This window comes from Pan paniscus, chromosome 5 (assembly GCF_029289425.2).
Source record: "Pan paniscus chromosome 5, NHGRI_mPanPan1-v2.0_pri, whole genome shotgun sequence".
In the NCBI taxonomy this organism is placed as follows: Eukaryota; Metazoa; Chordata; class Mammalia; order Primates; family Hominidae; genus Pan; species Pan paniscus.
In genome coordinates, this window is record NC_073254.2 from 134,427,435 (window position 1) to 134,449,810 (window position 22,376).

The window sequence follows — 22,376 nt, forward strand, 5'->3', positions numbered from 1 at the left end:
TACAGAGGGGTCTATTGTTGAGAACAGCTAAAATGTTACTGCTTCTGGAGTACTTCCACTTAAACAAGATGGAAAATATTGAGGGCAACTGTATGGAATTGTATATCAGACCCTGAAAGTGGAAACCACTGTGTCTTAGGCTAAGAGGAATGGTGCTGGAATATAAGGAACTCTGATATGATGTCATAAGACTATGTTCACTTCTGATTTCAACATTTATTAGCTATTTGACATTAGATAGGTGAACCCTGATAAGCCTTAATTTTCTTATCTATAAAATAAGAACACATATTTTATAAATATAATACAAATAAATAAAAAAGTGATATACAAATGCCATGTATTATTATTATTACTTTACTTCTTTTCCTATAATGCCTTTTTAGATGCCCATTAAATACTTTTCAATAAATGGTGGCATAAACTTTCTAGAGCAGTTCTAATATAGTTATTTGTAATAATTAGATATTTTGGGGGAGCTGCGTATCTTTAATTTTATTTTTTAGAAGAGTCCTGGAAATGCTATTATTTGGAAACTATTTTTCCCTTGATTGTCTGGAATGAAACATTTCAAATAAGCCTCACAAGCCAGGCACAAGACTACCCTGTAATACTGGCTACAAATTTCTGAAACAGGATTGCATTTCATTCTCAAAACCAATTTTACAGTTTAATAACATGTTCTCTCTTTTTCTTTTATAAAGAAATCCAGCTTCTTTGTTCATGTGGTACTTCCTATGTGGGTATGGTTTAATTTGTCCTCACCAAAACTCGTGTTGAAATTTGATCCCCAATGTGGTAGTGCTGGGAGGTGAGGCCTAGTGGGAAGTACTTGGGTCACGGGGGCAGAGCTCTCCTGAATGACTTGGTTCGGTTCTCATAGTAATGAGTGAGTTTCTGCTATGGGAATACTGGATTAGTTCCTCCCAGAGTGGGTTGTGATGAAGTCAAGATACCCCTCAGAATTTGTCTCTTCACACGTGTCTGCTTCCCCTTTGACCTTCTGCTATGTCTTGACACAGCACGAAATGCTGTCACCAAAAGCTGAGCAGATGCTAGTGTCATGGTCTTTGAACTTCCTAGCCTACAGAACCATAAGCTAAACAAACCTCTTTTCTTTATAAACTGCCCAGCCTCAGTCAGGCATAGCAACAAAAAAAAAACAGACTAAGATAGTATTCTCTTAGCCAAAATTTGGTCCGTAGGTTTTGAATCTTTTCCTTCTTCAAATAAACAAACCAAATAAACTAATAGTTACTTGTAAAATTTTTCCTATAAAATTTACATTTTGTTCTGCTCTCTTTTTCTTTTGGGACAAAGTAGTGATTGTAAGGGGCACTGTCTGGATGCATTTAAGAGAGATTTCTATTTTTAAGCTTCTTAGAAAAATTACCTGTGTTCTTTGGGAATCATCTGAAGGGATTTATCGCAGTGATTTTATTATGTAGAGTTAAAATACACACTTGGCTGATTTAGCACTTGATAAAATATAGTACCTAAATAGATTTATACATTTCTTCGATATACATATATCCCCCCCAAAAGTCTCTGATATCTTGCCATTTTCTTCTTTCTCCAAAGTCCCATGAAGTTATTGAATTTTTACAAATAAATTAACTGTGCATAAGCAAGTTCTCCCTGTTTTAATCCCAGTCCTTGGGCCAAAACTCCTTTAAAATAAGCATTGCCCTAGGATCTTTGGTTTTTTTACTTTCATATCAAAGACTTCTTTCTAAATCTGTATCAATAATCATGCTGAGGGAACTACACTGTACTCAGTTCATTACCCACAGAAAAAATGAGAATTTATTTGTTTCTGTCCGGCTTTGACTTCATGACTAGAGGTAATCTGAACTAGTACCCAGGCCCAGTCTTAGACCACACATGATGGGTAACATTCTCACATTTGATCGCAATCTTCTACCATTCTTTTTAATTTTTTTGAATCATTTTTGAGTGTGGTGGCAGATGGCACGTCTCTCAGTGAAATCAAAGGCATATGGCAAGCTGTTTTCAATAGTGCCATGCCACCTAAGTTGCAGTATTTATATTTCAAGGAAAAAATAATTTAGCTTCTGATACCAAGCTTTGGATGTAGTCATAATGAATATATATTTCCCAAACACCATACATTTTGAAATTTCTAAATGATTGTGTGGAAATCCTCTTTTAATCGTAGTGAGCCGTCAAGTTCAGAAATCTAGAAACTGGCTTTTAGATGGATCAGACAAATCTAAGAAAGAGACCAAAAAGGATCATTTTTTTGTTTGTTAGAAAAAGAAAAGTCATCTTAATAGGTTCTATAGCCTGAGAAAGGATATTCAATTTTTAAAACAATATTGTCTATTTAGGTTAAGAAAATAATACATTCATTTTACCATTTTCCATTCTCTTTTCTGTTTGTTCATTAAATTATATACAGGTCAGAAGCCAGGGGTTGAAACTTCCTTAAGTTACTTGTACACTTCATTAATTCTATTCAAATAATTCATTTCAGAGTATTAGTTGTTAATTAAAACCAGAATGACAGTGGCAACAATTAAAAATCTTAAGAAAATAACTTACATTCAGTATTTTTTCTTATAACACAATGAACTCATGTCTTCCCAAACTAGATTCAGACATATTGTTAACTCACATTGTCATAGCTCTCTAGAGTCCACATTTTTTGCATGTAGAAAATCAGCACTATGCAACAGGGACAGCTGCTGTGATAGCAACCCTGTAATTGTTGGGGCTGGACTCCCAGGGGAGTAAGAAAGGAGGGGTGGAGGGAAGAAACACCACCAGTACTGAGAGAGATTCCATATTTTATGAGTATCTCAACAGTTAAAATCCTGGCAGTTTATATGTCTGAGTTCAGTGGTGTTATTTGCTATTTTATTAAGTGAAAAAAGATACAGTTTTATTTTCTCTGCAGATACATGTTTTTTTTTTTTTCTGTCTTTTAATGAAATTATTATTTGCTAACAAGTCTTAGGGCTTTTGCAGAACAAATCTCTTAGCTCAAGCTGTTACATCATGGCCAGTTCCCATAAGACAAGTTGATAATCACCCTTTTTGCTTTCCTTCAAATTTGACAAACCAACTAAAAACTACTAGATATTATACACACTATCCCTTCTCTTCCTTAGATTTCTAAGAGAATTTTACTATTCTCTTAGTGTTCTCCTATTTTTATGAAGTGCCATGCCACCTTATATGCATTTCTTTCCTATCAGATACACTATATTTATATTTATGCATCAAAATTGTGGTGCTATCATTCAGAAAAGGCAACTTTTTAAAAAATTTTATTATTATTATACTTTAAGTTTTAGGGTACATGTGCACAATGTGCAGGTTTGTTACATATGTATACATGTGCCATGTTGGTGTGCTGCACCCATTAACTCGTCATTTAGCATTAGGTATATCTCCTAATGCTATCCCTCCCCACTACCCCCACCCCACAACAGTCCCCAGTGTGTGATGTTCCCCTTCCTGTGTCCATGTGTTCTCATTGTTCAATTCCCACCTATGAGTGAGAACATGCGGTGTTTGGTTTTTTGTCCTTGCGATAGTTTGCTGAGAATGATGGTTTCCAGTTTCATCCATGTCCCTACAAAGGACATGAACTCATCATTTTTTATGGCTGCATAGTATTCCATGGTATATATGTGCCACATTTTCTTAATCCAGTCTATCGTTGTTGGACATTTGGGTTGGTTCCAAGTCTTTGCTATTGTGAATAGTGCCACTATAAACATATGTGTGCATGTGTCTTTATAGCAGCATGATTTATAATCCTTTGGGTATATACCCAGTAATGGGATGGCTGGGTCAAATGGTATTTCTAGTTCTAGATCCCTGAGGAATCGCCACACTGACTTCCACAATGGTTGAACTAGTTTACAGTCCCACCAACTGTGTAAAAGTGTTCCTATTTCTCCACATCCTCTCCAGCACCTGTTGTTTTCTGACTTTAATGATCGCCATTCTAACTGGTGTGAGATGGTATCTCATTGTGGTTTTGATTTGCATTTCTCTGATGGCTAGTGATGATGAACATTTTTTCATGTGTTTTTTTGGCTGCATAAATGTCTTCTTTTGAGAAGTGTCTGTTCATATCCTTCACCCACTTTTTGATGGGGTTGTTTTTTTCTTGTAAATTTGTTTGAGTTCATTGTAGATTCTGGATATTAGCCCTTTGTCAGATAAGTAGGTTGCACAAATTTTCTCCCATGTTGTAGGTTGTCTGTTCACTCTGATGGTAGTTTCTTTTGCTGTGCAGAAGCTCTTTAGTTTAATTAGATCCCATTTGTCAATTTTGGCTTTTGTTGCCATTGCTTTTGGTGTTTTAGACATGAAGTCCTTGTCCATGCCTATACCCTGAATGGTATTGCCTAGGTTTTCTTCTAGGGTTTTTATGGTTTTAGGTCTAACATTTAAGTCTTTAATCCATGTTGAATTAATTTTTGTATAAGGTATAAGGAAGGGATCCAGTTTCAGCTTTTTTTTTTTTTTTTTTTTTTGAGAAGGAGTCTTGCTCTGTTGCCCAGGCTGGAGTGCAGTGGCGCGATCTCAGCTCACTGCAAGCTCCGCCTACTGGGTTCACACCATTCTCCTGCCTCAGTCTCCCGAATAGCTGGGACTACAGGTGTCTGCCACCATGCCCGGCTAATTTTTTTGTATTTTTAGTAGAGATGGGGTTTCACCATGTTAGCCAGGATGGTCTCGATCTCCTGACCTTGTGATCTGCCCACCTCGGCCTCCCAAAGTGCTGGAATTACAGGGTTGAGCCACCGCGCCCGGCCCCAGTTTCAGCTTTCTGCATATGGCTAGCCAGTTTTCCCAGCACCATTTATTAAATAGGGAATCCTTTCCCCATTGCTTGTTTTTGTCAGGTTTGTCAAAGATCAGATAGTTGTAGATATGCGGCATTATTTCTGAGGGCTCCGTTCTGTTCCATTGGTCTATATCTCTGTTTTGGTACCAGTACCACGCTGTTTTGGTTACTGTAGCCTTGTAGTATAGTTTGAAGTCAGGTAGCATGATGCCTCCAGCTTTGTTCTTTTGGCTTAGGATTGACTTGGCAATGTGGGCTCTTTTTTGGTTCCATATGAACTTTAAAGTAGTTTTTTCCAATTCTGTGAAGAAAGTCATTGGTACCTTGATGGGGATGGCATTGAATCTCTAAATTACCTTGGGCAGTATGGCCATTTTCACGATATTGATTCTTCCTACCCATGAGCATGGAATGTTCTTCCATTTGTTTGTATCCTCTTTTATTTCCTTGAGCAGTGGTTTGTAGTTCTCCTTGAAGAGGTCCTTCACATCCCTTGTAAGTTGGATTCCTAGGTATTTTATTCTCTTTGAAGCAATTGTGAATGGGAGTTGACTCATGATTTGGCTCTCTGTTAGTCTGTTATTGGTGTATAAGAATGCTTGTGATTTTTGCACATTGATTTTGTATCCTGAGACTTTGCTGAAGTTGCTTATCAGCTTGAGGAGATTTTGGGCTGAGACAATGGGGTTTTCTAGATATACAATCATGTCATCTGCAAACAGGGACAATTTGACTTCCTCTTTTCCTAATTGAATACCCTTTATTTCCTTCTCCTGCCTGATTGCCCTGGCCAGAACTTCCAACACTATGTTGAATAGGAGTGGTGAGAGAGGGCATCCCTGTCTTGTGCCAATTTTCAAAGGGAATGCTTCCAGTTTTTGCCCATTCAGTATGATATTGGCTGTGGATTTGTCATAGATAGCTCTTATTATTTTGAGATACGTCCCATCAATACCTAATTTATTGAGAGTTTTTAGCATGAAGGGTTGTTGAATTTTGTCAAAGGCCAGAAAAGGCAACTTAATGGAAATTACATGTCAGGTGTCACCTCTCTCAGTACTGCAAGGCTATTTATCTACACCTCTTCCTATTTACTGTTTGTTGTACCCTTTAGATATGCTAAGGGGTTTGCAAAAAACACCTTCACTTAGGATGATGTGACTATTACTCTGAAATTTCTTGACTGCTGGAAAAGACGCAGGATTTGTCCTATATAGCATGATTCCTCTGATGTCTGGTCGATCACCCCTGCCCATCCTTTGGAGGTAGAGGATTGAAGTAGTCCCTTTTATCAACTAGAATTGCTCACATTGACATTCTGTCTTGTTATAGTAAATCCTGATGTACAAGCAGCATGTAGTGGTACATTTTAATAACTAAGTGTAAAAAAAATGGCTATTGGAACCTACTTAGTATTTGTATAGCATGGTCTGGAGTCAATGGCTGGGTCAAATCATGGTTCCTTCATTTATCAGTTTTTTGACCACAAACAAGTTGCTTGAGCTCTTTGTGCCTCAGTTTTGTCACCTGTAGAATGGAAACAAAACACTTCTCTCAAAGAGTTATTCAAAATATTGAATGAGTTAATACATATAAAGCACTCAGAACAATGTCCAGAATATAGTGAACACTTCTTAAAAGTTAGACATTTGCTTTTAAAATACAGTATAGACTAGAAAAATGTAAATCAATGCACATGAAACATTGTATTATAAGTGTTTTGCTGGCCCTGTAATTCTGCCATTGGGCAAATCACTTAGCCTCTCTGACCCTTAGATTTTTCATCTGTGTAATGGGGATAATGATAGTTATTTTAGAAGGATTTTTGTGAATATCAGAAACTATATATATATAAAAATATATAAAAATAAATATATATATTATATATATTATATATATATAACTCCTAGTCCAGTTCCTGGCACAAAGTAGGCACTCAATAAATGTGTTAGTAGTATCGTAACTCATATTTGCTAAGCTTAATGCTCTAATGCACAGAGAACTGATTTCAGAAGAAAAAATGTTTGTGAAAGCATTCTCTATATTTCCATTGAAAGCAAACTAATGAGGAACATATTTAGAAAAATTCAGAAATATGGAGCAACTGATTAAGCTAATGTTGTACCTCTTTATCAATCTGTCCTGGCTGAGCATAGGGAAGATCAGGCCAAATTCCTTAGCTCAAAATTCAGACTGGTGCCAAGGGAGCTATCATCCCTGATGTGGGCTAAGAGCGGTTAATGTTGATTCGCATATGGTTTTCTTTTTACTAAATGAGATTATTTCATTGAAACTGCTGTGTTCCCAAGGTCAATGAGAACTTTGCTCTTCTGCAGGTGTGCCTGTTCTCAGAAAGGTAGGATTTAGATGGTTTAAACTAGCTGAATTTCAAGCCTTAAATCAAGGAGAAAGAATGGATTTAACTACACGAGAGAAGGAGACAATAGAACTAACTAAGGAATAATATGCATGCTCTCAATTTTAATGTTAAATGAATTTAAAAGTACAAATATAAAGTTTTATTAACATTGTTCTGGAAATTTTTGTCTAAAACACAAAACATAAATAAATAAAGCATATCAAGGTTTTTCTTATGTGTTACGTTCTGCATTTACATTGACATTTAATTTCCAAGTACTTACTGGCAGAAAAAGTGCCTATTTTGTGCATTTTTCTGTTTCTGTCCTATTTTTGCTTATGTGACATTTTTTCTCTGGAGGAATAAACATGTTTTAAAAAATATTTTCAGTTTGTCATTTTAATAAACAACTTAATTACAATGAGCTAAAATAAGCAAGTCACATAATTTTCTTGGGTGTATATAACATTAGTTAAATCCTTTAATAATTTTAAAATAAGAACTTTAACTTTTGTCATCCCCTCTCCCTCTTAAAAAAAACACACAGATATAGAAACATGCATGTACAAACTAAAGAAAGCTCTTTTCCCTTTTTTTCTGTATTTTTTCATATTTCCTTTTTATTTTCTAAAATAGTGAATCCCAACTGTTTTAGTCTTCTAAATAAGTCCAAGGGTGGCAAGAGGAGGATAATTTTCAAATTTCTCTGAACGTCTGTCTAGTGATGATAAACAGCAATAATATGAATCAAATACTGTACACTAAAAGGATACGAAAATAAATTTATAAAATAATTCACTTACAAGATATTCATGTTGACGTGTTGATTCTGGGTTACTTTATTATGATCTAAAATATCATCATCTCTTAAATATTAGTTCACGGGACTGGATAGTGATTGACTTTTGAGTGGCCTTCCTCAAGGCATGGTCTGAAGACCACTGCATCAGGATTACCAGAGCCTCTTGTTGAAAATGTAAGTTCTGGGTTTCTATATATGACCTATGAAATCTGATTCTCTGGAGTCTGAGCCCCAGAGCTGTGTGTGTGTGTGTGTGTGTGTGTGTGTGTGTGTGTGTATGTATGTATGTATGTATGTATGTATTTGAGACAGAGTCTCGCTCTGTTGCCCAGGCTGGAGTGCAGTGGTGTGATCTCGGCTCACTGCAACCTCCACCTCCCGGGTTCAAGTGATTCTCCTGCCTCAGCCTCCTGAGTAGCTGGGACTACACGCACCTGCCACCACGCCCGGGTAATTTTTTGTATTTTTAGTAGAGACAGGGTTTCACTGTGTTAGCCAGGATGGTCTCGATCTCCTGACCTCATGATCCTCCCACCTCTCAAAGTGCTGGGATTACAGGTGTAAGCCACCGTGCCCGGCCAGCCATGCGTGTTTAACAGAAGTCCAGATAATTCTTGTGCACACGAAAGTTTGAGAAACAAAGGATTCACATCTGTATCCTCACCTTGATTTCCTAAACCAGAACTGAAAGTTGTTTGTCAATCAGGGTGGAGACTTTCTAGCACAGTGGATCTCATTACTGGCTACATATTAGAATAACCTAGAAAGCTTTCTAAAAACATCTATGCCTAGACCATATCTGAAGGGTTTAAAAAATACAACTCTACCTTTTGATATTTGAAATACAACATTTAGCAATTAAATACAGTGGCTTCTTCTATTCTGTGTGTCCTATTTGGTTTTTAACCTACGATTTGAATAGAGGTTCCACAAGGGTCATATTTTTGAGCATGTGTATTTCCCCAAGTAATGGTGCTGGGTAAAAAGGAGTTGCTCAAATAATACTCTTTGCATTATAGAGATTGAACTGGAAAGAAGAAAATAATGGGATAATGAGTTCAGAATGAAGCAATTTTTTAAAAATAGTGGTGTCCTACAGCGGTTTGAGCAATATCAAGCAAAAGAAAGGGAAGTAACTCACTAGATAGAAGCATGAAAATTGAGAGGATGTGATGAGCTTGAAAGCTGTGCATCAGCAAAGGTTTATTTCTTCCCCAGGGCATTGTGAAAGAGGGTTGTGGTCATTACTGCCAAGACTGGTGGGGGCATTTCAGGTGCCGTGAGGGGGCAGGTACACTATATCCATCTTATTCAGGTTCTTAGAATAAGAACCTGAGCTTATTCTAAAATTGATGATAAGAGAGAATTTACAACTGCCAGTGGACATTAAATAGGCCCCTATTCTGACTATTTTATTAAACATTCTTTATATAGTAATCTACTTTTTAAAATGCTGTTTTTTAATTTAAAAAGCTAGTATTCTAATTGCAATGACCAATTTTAGGAGTTTAAATGAATGTTTTTCTTTGGGGGGTTTTCATTTCAAAAGGTCTTTTTCTGAGTTTCCCCAAACATTGCTTTGCCTTTTATTTCTTGATGCTTTGTCTAAAAATGGAAGCCGTTATGAATCCCTAACAAGACCATCTTGTAGATTACAGTTGTCTCTTAACTTTTTGAGAGATGTGGCTCTCAGAATTGTAGGATACATGGAAGATATTGGCTAAGTCAGCAGATTTTAACTAGAGTAAGAACTATGATGGCTCTATGTTAATATATAAAAAACAGGAATTGTTGGAGCCGTTAATTATAAAGAGGGATAGCTATCTTATGGCAAACTAAACAAACTTATTTGAGAATGGGGGCAAAGACTAAATATCTATCCTAAGTTCAGTGTTAGGATGATTTACATAGTAATTTTTGGGCTACAGGATTATTTTAAGATGATAGCATTTGTAAGACTGTCCTAGTGCAAATTGTGAATGGCAAGTCAGGGCTTTGATTTAGGTATGAAATAGTAAAAGAAGATAGAATTGTTTCTTTATAGTTATTCAACTAGAGTAGAAGAAAAGGCATTATCTGGGGACATACATACAGTCAAAAAAACAGTGTCATATGAATATAATATAGTTATACTGGAAGAAGAAGAGCTGCAAAATGTCTCTAGGAAACCTTATGAAGAAAAATACTGTAATTCTAATGTCTTTCTATCAACATAGATTGAGTACTGGAATGTGACAATAGTGAACTTAAAATTTTGATACAAGTGGGTAAATTCATTCGTGTAAAAATGACTGAGTCTAGTTGAGTTATGACTCATGATTAGAATTGCAAAGATAGGATTTTTTTAAAAAAAAATTCTATTTTATTATTATTATTTTTATTGTGCTGGAGTCTCACTCTGTCACCCAGTTTGGAATGCAGTGGTGCAATCTCGGCTCAATGTAACCTCCACCTCCTGGGTTCAAGCAATCCCTTCATCTCAGCCTCCTGAGTAGCTGGGATTACAGGCTTGTGCTACCATGGCTAATTTTTGTATTTTTAGTAGTGATGGGGTTTCACTATGTTGGCCAGACTGGTCTCGAACTCCTGACCTCAGGTGATCCAACCACCTTGGCCTCCCAAAGTGCTGGGATTACAGGTGTGAGCCACTGTGCCCAGCCCATCTTTTTCCAAAGAAACTAAAACTTCAAAAAAGAAATTTGTCTTTCCAAACACAGCAATAATTGTGATGGCTTGTTTTTCTCTTTTGGGTCTCAATTCAAAAGTGAATATTATTTGGAAATTTTCCTTCGTGGGAAAGTGAGAATAAGTAATCAGAAATGGATACATTTCTTTTAGGTAATCCAATATTTTTGAATTTTTTTGAATCATATTTTAGTGTGATCTTTATAAAACACGTAAGTCTAAGTCTTCTCTAGTTATTTATTGTGTTCAAGTATTTAATAACAATTATATATAAACTTTATATGAAGAGCATTTGATCAATCTGCAGTCTAAAACTTTTAGGTTATACTTAACTTTTTATTAAAACTTCAAAGCAAAACTTGAGTTTTAATAAAATACACATAAAACCTTGCCTATCTCCCCTCCCCCAGGGTTTCACTTTATGTATTTGTCATGGCTCCATGCTCTTGGTGTAAGTAAATGTCACGTACTCATCTCTTCTCTGCAACAGGGAGTAAAGCTTTAACCAAACTCCATTAAAAAATAATAAGATGACAACTATAGTCAAGTCACCCATTTGCACAGAAAAGTGTAAGCTGAGACTTGACTTACACCTGTCAAATAGAAAAGAGTAATTCATTGATCAGGGAACTGGTATTTTTCACTGCATGTCATCTGCATTTGTTACAGGTGAGAATCAAATGGAAGTGTGGCCCTTTCGCCTCTAATTTTTCTTTCCTTTAATCTCCACTCCCACACCAGTTGCCTCTGAAGGCAACATTACCATGGCAAAAGAGTGCTTGCTTTTTCTTTTTTTAAGTAGGAGTTGGCATCTGGATGCTTCAAGCTGCCAGGTGGACCCCATGTAGAACCACAGCTGTTCTTTCTGGTAACTGGAGAAATAAAGAGCAAGAAGGAGCTGGGTATTCGAAGTCAACAAAGGACAATATACTGTTATCATTTCAATCACACAGGGCTAGTGATTTGTATTATAATTGCAATACAATATTTTTAAAAGTTAATGTTATTTGAGGAAAAATACCTAGCATGTCATTTTTCATAGCCCCAAAGATCACCAAGAAGAGCTAAGCTTTGGCACATAAACCAAGAGAGAGGGAGCAAAGATGATTGTCACAGTTTCTGAAGCCATCAGTTTAATAGAGAGGTTAATGAAACAAGAAGTAAAAATAAAATACTTTCTCTAGTTAATCCACCATGATGCCATCCTTCCCATGATCACTTTTTATCATGAGAGATTTTTATCTGATATTTTTCCACTTAAATATGTTTTTGACTTATAGTTTTATAAAATATAATTTTACTACTAAATTATAATTGCTTTGTGTTTATACATGTATATATTTAAAAGTTGATGACTATAGATAATTGTATTAGGCTATACAAAAAGTCAAAGTCAAATAAAATATTTTAAAATAACATTTGACTACTTTGTATGGATCAACCATGATATACACCTAGATTTCACTAAAACCTCAATATGTTTATACAGTTAATCTAGGCTAAGATAGCATTACTATAACAACATGAGCAAACAGATGGCTGAGTTAGCAGATTGTCTTAAGGCAATACTATGTTAATCAATAAGATTACTAGTATGGATTTAGTAGAAGATTTTTGGATTCAGTGTTCATACATTGGTGAGATATTTTACTGAGGACAGCATTTCTTATTTTTTAAAACATATATTCATTATATTAGAATGTACATATATTAGATTTAACTGTTATGCTTTTCATTATAAAATATAAAATGAATATCTAAAATGTGTTGGAAAGTATCACAAATGCAGAATCGAATGTACCACCAGTTACTTTGTTTACTTATAAATATTCTATTGTTTTTGAGACCCCTCTCTATGCCACAGATTGCTCTAAGAAGCTTACATTCTAGTGAAACAAGGCAAAGAATAAACTATAAAAATTTCGGTAAATATTATTAAGAAAACTAAGGAGAGGACAAAAGTGACAAGAATACTGTATTAGATGGAGTGATTGGGAAACCTCTTGGATAAGGTCAGACATTTAAAACAAAGATAAGATTGAAGACTGTCCTTGAAGATTGGGATATGTACTTATCTTAGACAAGATATTTCCAAGTTAATTTGAAATAAGTGGAATTCATGTATTGGTAAATTGCTATAAATATTTCCCTATTCAGAAGATATTTATTGAGCACATACTAAGTCCTAAGGACTGTGCTTAGCAGAAGGATTTCAAAGATGAATAAGATACAATCCCTGTCATCAAGAGATTCATGAAGAAACACATAAAAAGGTAATTATAATAAGAAATGCTAATTACCATGATGGAGCTATAATGCATAGGACACTTAGGTGTAATTCCTACATTTTATATTGATTACACTATTAACAAGGATAGGGCCCCCAACTCTAATTTGTTTTGATGAAAAATTATACTTTCAATTAATGTGGTTACATAATCAGGGGAATTGAGTCCAATTCTGGCTCTCTGGCTCTAATACTGTATTAGACAGGACTTGTTCTCTTGCATTAATAGAAACCCAACTCTAATTTAAACAAAAGGAGTATTTATTAGCTTTTGCTACTGGCAATTCCAAGGATTTTGCACGAGCTTCAGCTACAGCTGGTTTTAGAGGATGTCATGGGATTCGCTTTCTTTCCATTTCTCTGCTCTGCCTTTCTCAATATTGGCTTTATTCACCAGCAGGCTGTGTTTGTGTTGTGACAAAGAAGGCCTTTGGCACCCTAAATATGGGCGACATGTAGCACTCACTATCATAAAAGCAGAAAGATTATTCTCTCCCAGCATCCACGTCTGTTGCCTGACCTCTGTTCCTGCAAGAATCACAAAGTTTCCTCCTAGATCAATCACTGAATCTACCGTGATTATCCATTCTGGTGGTGGGCTTAAGTCAGCAAATAAAACACAGGGCCATCCACATAAATGACATATCTACCAGAATCCTGCACAGGGTAGAGCAGACAGTAGGAAAATAGTTCTACTACCAGAAGAAGGGGAAAGAGTACAGTATTGGCAAAGCCAAACAAATTTTGCTACAGACAGATTCATTCTGTGACCTTGGTCAAGTCATGTCACTTGACCAAGAGTCTCGGTTTCACCACCCATTACTTGCCAACCTCATAGTGTTAAATTATATAAGGAAGGTTGTGTGCCAAGGTTAAACATATAGAGAAAAATGCCTAATGAATAACTATATCAGCAATGTTACTACTGATAAACAAATATGGTTTGCATCAGATTTCAGGTACTGGGAACTAAAGTATTAAAAAAGATGGAGGGGCCGGGCATGGTGGCTCATGCCTGTAATCCCATCACCAGCAGATCACCTGAAGTCGGGAGTTCGAGACCAGCCTGACCAAAATTAGTCAGGTGTGGTCGTGGGCGCCTGTAATCTCAGCTACTCAGGAGGCTGAAGCAGGAGAATCGCTTGAATCTGGGAGGTGGAGGTTACCATGAGCCGAGATTGTGCCATTGCACTCCAGCCTGGGCAACAAGAGTGAAACTCTGTCTCAAAAAAAGAAAGATAAAGGATGGACTCTTCCCTTGCAAATAAAATGAAATGACAGAGCCAGCTAGTCTTGATGCCTGTGTAATCTGCTTGAGTGGTCCCCAAACAGGGAGTGGAAATCTATCTCCTTTGGACACAAGAAACCACTTAGTTGCAAGATGTAGCTCTGAATGGAATTTCAACCTAAAAATATGTAAAAGCTGCCTTCTTATTGCTACTTTTTAAATATACTAAGATAATTAACATTTTGGTGAGTTTAAAAAAATGCAGATTATCTTAGTAATATTCAATTAAGCTGATAATTTAAATGAAGAAGTAAATTTAAATATACACTCCCCTTCTAGAATGATATCAAATTATTTTCATTTTGAATACAATACAAATGTGACATTTTTATGTTTACTGAATTGGCTCTTAGGTAGAATTCTCTTCACTGTTCAAGGCCAGGTGTTGCAGCCCATGGCCTATAGACCAAATTTAAATTTTTTTCCTGTTTTTGAATTTAATTCTCCTCCTGCTTAGTTCCTACTCTAAGAATGATTTTTACATTTTATCTGGCCGTTTTCAGGAAAAGTTGAATGACTCCTTTTTCAAGTTGAGCTTTTTCTTTAGAATTTTATCCACCACCCCCCCACACACTTTTTTTTTTGCATTTCCTGTTCCATTCTTGATGAGCAGCTCAGTGTATGTCCCCTGTGCTGTTCCAGACAGTTGATTCAAAAGAATGCCTCTGAATGGGAACAAGGAATTTTGCCCCAGGTGTACTTTCTGCACATCTTGTTAATTTTACCACTAACATGTTTTTTTCTCCAATACCTTCAGATAGCTTTATGCATGCCTTCTCTCTCCTAGGATCTGATGATTAGCATCTCCATTAGAGTTCCGACTGAATTTTATCCTTTTATTCTCTGCTCCTTATCACTGATCATGTGGACTGGCACTGACAGTGTGGGCTTTTGACTGACCATGGACTTCCTCAAATCTACATACCAGGCCCCTTTTGCCAGCTTATTACTCAGCAGATCTTCACAGGATATATACAGATTAGGAGATGTAAAGGGGCAGAGCCACTGTGTTGGTTTGCATTCTTCAATAAGCAGACACAAAAGGTTGTATAAGAGGGAAAATTGGGGAAGGTAGGAGAGCTCTCAAATCATGATGCAGGCCTGACCCCTGTAAAGTAGAGAGGGAAGGGAGGAAGATTGAGCAGGAAAAGTCAAAGGGATCAGAGTAGTTTTAAGAAAGTTTTGGCAAAGCCTATGTGTAGTCCCTGAGCCAAAGTCACATGGCAGAGGAGTTTGAGTCTCTCAAAAATGTAGCTGCCTCAGTATCCCTGCTGCGCTCAATCATTGCCTGGGAGCAGCACATGGGAAGCATGGCCTCAGCCAACTCAGTGCTGGATTCAGAATACGGCAATGGGTCCCTTGGTCAATTATGCTCCTCTCAGTTGCAGTACTGCAAGGCACATTCTCCTGTCTACCACAGCCATATTGAATGATAAGGACAAAACAGGACATACAGCTAAGGGCTGGGAAGGAAAGCAGGCCCTGGTCACAGAGAAAGAAATGAGGAATAAGAGAAGGAAACTGGTAGACAATGTGTCTCCCGTCTACTACTACCTTGGATTGATTCTCCCAGAAGAACTGACTGCTGAGAAAGAAAGAATGGAATTGCATTGTCCCTCAACACTTACGGAGTTGGGGTAGCCATGTAAGGCAGCCAGCAAGAGTCTGGCATGGACCAAAGGGGTAAAAGAAGTGTGTTTAACATGTATAGGGAAAATATACCTTTCCATCCCATAGCTAGAGAACAGGGCTGATGAGCAGTCCATTGCCTGTGCTTTGAAGTCTAGGCTTGACTTTTGCAATTTTCTTCTCATAGGTGTTTCCATTTCTAACTTGTCTCTAAGCCATCTGTTCAAGATGCTGCAGTTCAAATAATTTTTCCTGACAGCTGCCACAACAACAGGGAGAATGATGAGCATGGCTGAGCTGCAATTCAGGATAGGGGCTCTTTTTCTATAGTTGCCCTCAGTGACATGGCAACAGGCAATTTCCAGATCTGGTGAAGGTAGTCAAAGTATGATGTCTGGTCTATTAAAAAGAATGTCCTTCAATTGATAGCGCTTCCATTTGTTCAGTTTCCTTTAACATGTTAATTAAGGGAGGAAAAGTGAGAGAAATGCTTCTTAAAATGATGATACATGTGAGATTTTGAACTTCTGCATTTTTTATTTTAAGCATCTCTAACAAAGCTTGACACTGACCTGGACTTTTCAGTATAAAAAGGAATTACTTGATATTCTATCAGCTTTGGCTTTCTTCTCATGTGTGTGTGTGTGTGTGTGTATGTGTGTGTCTTTCTATACTCTCATTCCCAAGAGACATGCAATTTAGCTGTTATGCCCACTGTTTATTTGAAACCAATTTAACGGGTAATAAAGGTGAGAGAGTATTTACCTTTTCAGTGGACTTTCATCTACTTTGTAAAGATTGAGGAGTGCAGAAACGTATGCAAATAAAGCTATTTAGTCTTTTATAACTCCTTTGAAACTACAAAGGTAAAACTAACTTTCTGTTCTTTACATTTCCTAAGTTCTTTCTACTAATGTAGGCCTATGTAAGAGATACACATTTTCTCGGTTTTCCAATAAGCTGTTGTTGGGCTTTCCTTTTGTGTATGTGTGTAGAGAAGTAGCAACTTGCACTTGTTAAGAAATGAATGAGAAAAGAGAACATAATCTCTACCAATTTGAGGTTTTGAACACTCTTTTCCAACCAATTTCTTACCCATTTGGAAGACTATATCTCTCAGTCAGATATATGATATACAGATGACCTCACTTCCATTTTTTTTTCTTTCTCTCTGATTTTTCACATATGGAGATGGTTTTAGAGTCATTTTCAACTAATTTTTAATTGACAAATATGTCTTTTGTTTAATGACATTCCTATCCATTAGAATCATAGGTAAGTTTCTAGCTTTGTACTTCTTTCAAAAGTGAGAGACACTGAGTCTTGAAAAATAACTAACAAAATATAATTTCTCAGGGGGAAAAGCTTTTTAAAAATGTTTGCTTTTCCATTTTAATTCTATCTCTATTATCAGCGATTGTGGGAAACATTTTATTGTCTAATTTAATGTTAAAGTTATTTTTATAACCAATACATGTGGTGTTTCACATTATGATTTGTGTAAGAGTTTAGTTAGAATATAGAAAATTCTAATTTTTAAGTAGTGAGAACTTTTATGAAAGAAGAAAATTCCAAAGCTCACACAAGGAAAAATTTCATATAGTTTTTTTTTATATTGTACATGGCTTCTGTAATCTGAAAAGTTACAAATCTATAATAAAATAATATTTTAAAATATATTAATGTTATTGTTTTTGTTAATTTCTTTTGTTTTCATGTTTTAAGATAGAGCAGTTTTAGGTGCATAGCAAAATTGAGGGGAGTGGAAAGAGACTTCCCATATATCCTTGTCTCCACACAAGCATATCCTCCCCCATTATCAACATTCCTCACCAGTGTAATACATCTATTACAATTGATGAAGCTTGCATTAGCCATTTTCACACTGCTGTAAAGAACTACCTGAGACTGGGTAATTTATAAAGAAAAGAGGTTTAATTGACTCACAGTTCCGCATGGCCAAGGAGGCCTCAGAAAACTTACAATCATGGCAGAAGACGAAGGGGAAGCAAGCACCCTCTTCACAAGGTGGCAGGAGTGACAGAGTGAGGCGGGAAGTGCCACACTTTTAAACTATCAGATCTCATGAAAATTCACTCACTATCATGAGAACAGCATGGGGGAAATCCACCTCCATGATCCAAACACCTCCCACCAGGTTCTGCCCCTACCATGTGGGGATTACAATTCGACATGAGATTTGAGTGGGGACACAGAGCCAAACCATATCAAATCTTCATTGATACATGACACCCAGAGACTATAGTTTACATTAGGGCCCACTCTTGATTTTGAAAATTTTATCTATGGGTTTGGTCAAAAGTATAATTAAATGTATCCATCATTATATTATCATACAGAGTATTTTCACTGCCCTATAAATCCACTATCCTCTGCCTATTCATCCCGTCTTCCCACTAACCCCTGGCAACCAATGATGTTTTTGCTGTCTCCATAGTTTTGCCTTTTCCAGAATATCATGTAATTCAAATCATATAGTATGTAGCTTTTTCAGATTAGCTTTTTTCACTTAGCAGTATGGGTTTAGGTTTCCTCCATGTCTTTTCGTTGCTTGATGGCTCATTTCTTTTTAGCACTGAGTCATATTCGATTATCTGGAGGTATCACAGTTTATCCATTTACCTATTGAAGGACATGTTTGTTGTGCTTGTTTATACTTTATCATAAACATTGTTATCTTTATCACAAGCATTAACAAATCTCTATTAAATCCTTATAATATGCATTGGCCCATAATATTCATGTAATGAACATACTTTCAATTTAAACAGGAATCCAGATTGTTGATTTTGGAAGTTTATTTTTAATTAAAACATGCATGTTAATTGTATTCCTTTTTTGTCTCTTTTAGTTTTAATTTTATCATGGTGTTTAGCACTAGGAATGTTAGTAAAAAATTTAAGTTAGAAGAAGCTACAGAAGCCCAGAAACTTAAACATGAAAGAGGCTGATGGCAGACAGAGATACATACTGCTGGGCTTGCCATATGCTCTACAGGTTTCTTTTACTCCCTGTCAACAAATACTATTTTTGTTCTTCACTTTTTATCAACAGAATTGAGGGACATAATAAAGAGTTATAATTATGTTCGTTATTTAAGATATTTCTTTTCTTTCTGGTTTCTGCAACAGAGTGAAAATACCAGTTTAAAAATATTGTGATTCTATTTTCAGAAAAAAAAAACACCTCTGTTTGCATCTGTAGACAAAGATCTGTCCAGAATGGTTGGCTTTGTGAGGTAAGTTTATGAAGAACTTTCACTTACTATTTTAGTCATTAAAATTTTTTTAACAGGATAATATATGATTTTTGTAATCTAAAAGTGTTACAAATTAGTAATAAAGATAATATTAATTTTTGTTATTTTTATTAATGTTTTTTATTTCTTGTTAACATTTTAACAATATGATCATTATAATTATCTTTATAACCAACACTAACAAACATTAAATATTTATAATAGTGCCTTTTGGATTAACTGTTGTCCTGGCTTTTAAGAAGTTTTATGGGTGGTAGAAAAATTGAAATTCATTTTGAAAACATTAAAACTTAGCTATTTTAGCTTTAAGCTTGACTATTTTGATAACAAATGGCTCTGAGTTCTGTTACAAATGACCTAAAAGTTAAATATATCAGAAATCACTTATAAGTAGGGTGGCTATGTAGTTTACCCTCAAATCAGGACAGTTTTGAGAGTGAAGGGGATTGCTATTAATAGTTACTCTAGGCAACAGGCCTCAAATGGGACTGTCCCAGGCAAACCAGAACGTATAGAAATTATGACTCTATTAATCAACTGGAAATAAAATACTAATAAAACAGATATAGAAAAGCTTATTAAAAATCTATTTTGATGAATATAGTTTAATATAGAATTGTTCTGATGTTAAGTTCAGAACACTTTTTAGGTTTCATGTTAATATTTCAAGGGATACATGAGAAATGTGTTATTAGTCTAGTATATTGTAGGTGGCCCATTTCAATGATCTCCAGGGGGTGCATAATTGAGCTACCCAAAGGGCCTCATTATGAGGCTGTTTTCTATTACCTCACCAAGGACTTGATACCACTGAAAACAATGCTCCAATGCTCCAAGTGCTGCAATGTTTGTGATAGTGGGTATAATTTTTCATCTAGGAATGCACTTTTAGCTTACATCCTACAGAGATCTACTATTTGTCTATCAGAACTTTGTTGATATAGTTCATCTGTGTAGAAATTATTTGCAGTCCATTTAAACAGAGGGAGAGAGACAAAGGGAGGGATTGGGGCAAGGGTGCTGTTTAAGTCTGAGATGACTCTTAAAGAAAAAGATAATCTATTGTATTTGAAAAGGCATTTTTTACTCATTATTCTGCTAAGTAATCCTACTTATCATGTATTTAAAAAGACAAGGCAATTTCCCACTGAATGTGGTAAAAATAAAAAGGCTATAAAAAGAAAACAATTTAGTGTCAAGACATCCTACTGTGTTTGCTTATGTGTTTGTAAATCTGTCTATAATATCATTGCTTAAAAAATAGCCTACTGTACCAGGTACATGGAAACCTTTCAAAGCTCCATAGACATATTTTAAAGATAGTAATTGTCATTTTCTATCTGGCCAACTGCTGGGATCTGATTGGTCATTACCTTATTTCAGGGGAAGCTTCAAAAGCTAATCAGAGATGTTATCAGCTATGACTTCTACCGCTGCTGCACAGGAAACTTAGCAATAAAGCAAAATCTGTAAATTCAGGATTTATTTTTTGTAAGGATGTGGCTTATGCTTGGAAGATTAATGAAGAATTCCTGGTCTACTGTTTATTAAAGATCTCACCATTCTATAGCATTTTAATTGTATAGTCACTCTTTGACATCCTAACTAATGGTTCTTGCTAAATTAATAAAAGCAACATATTAAGTCTAAATCCCAGATAAGGTAAAGATTGCCGTTTTAATATCCCATCTATATCCTTTATCTTTCTACAGGGGCTTTCGGGCCAGTAGTTTTAATAACATGCATGAATGAAGATGCTCTTTTTTAATTCAAATGGTGGCAAAGAGTTTTTCCTTTATATTAGCAGGCAATCAATTCCAATAGCTTTTTAATGCTTTCTTAAAGAATCAATTTTAAAGCAGAAGCTCTTCAGGGGACCCTCTTAAACTTCTTCACAGCCGGTCTCCTAATTTTCTATTACAATGCAATCTAAAGCAGCTACAAAAATAATGCAGATAATGTTTGCTGGGTAATGATTTCCAATTTCCCCATTCCATGTACCCTGTTATTAGAAGGATCATCTTGGTTGTGTAAATTAATTTTCAATTCACTTCAGGGGAACATTACAATGATTTATTCAGCCTTGGTGTTGAAGAAAGTGTTGGGAGGATTTCAGCAATCCGAGAAACAAAATCAATTTGTTCTGATTATCACCATGTTAAAGGGGAAAAAAGGATAAAAACAAAAGAATCACTCAAATGTGTGTCTTGACTGTAGCATACACACTAGCACCATGATTTGATGCTAGGTTGTCACTCTGTAATACAAAAACTGAACAAAAGAATGGTGTTTGGTAATACATCGCTACTTGGAAATTAAGTAATCGAATAGCCAGGTTATTCCTCCATATGATATTTTAGTTATATGCCTTTGAGGCAGGATAACCGTTCGTATTTCCTTGGAAGAGAAAAGTAACACAGCAGCTTATAATCAAGAAGGAATAGTTTCCCTAAGCATAGTATAACTAGCTAGTTAGTTTGATTTTTTTTTTAAGTTAAAACAGGGCCATGATATCAATATATCATAACCATGAGACATACAACATTTTTTATCATAATTTATCTCACAAAATTTTTTCCAGGGTTGTGTATGAACTATGGTTTTTATAATATTGTAGAAAGGTCATTCTTTGTAAAGGTTTTACTGACCTTTTACTTTAGTCAGTTTGTAAGTGTGCCAGTCACTTGGGTCAATTTTAATCGTGCCCAGGTGTGAATGCAAATTGCCAATATCATTCACTTCTCCAGATCACTTACCATTCAGCAAATACTTATGAGCCTCTACACTGTGCTGTGCACTGTAGTGAGAGCTACAGAGATGATGAAAAACAAAAGCAAATGCTGTAAAATGATTGCTTACCTGTTGTAAATGTATCAAAACCTCTGAAGACGAGGTTCATGATACTATAAAGGCATATAATATAATTATCTAACCATGTCAGGAAGACCAGAGTAGGTTTCCCAAGGAAGTGTTGGTTGAGTTCCTGAAATCTGAAGGATAGGGGTGAATTAATCAGGAAATGAGAGGAAGGGAACACTGTTCTAGGACAAGAAACAGGATCAGATTTGCATTTTGAAAAGAATACCTTGACTGTATTGTGGAGAACAAACTGTGGAAAGGCAGAATGCATGCACAGATTCAGACAGGAGGCTGTGGCCATAGCCTAGAAAAAGATGAAACATGCTAGGGTAGATTTATTATTTTTCCAAGCCTCTGCC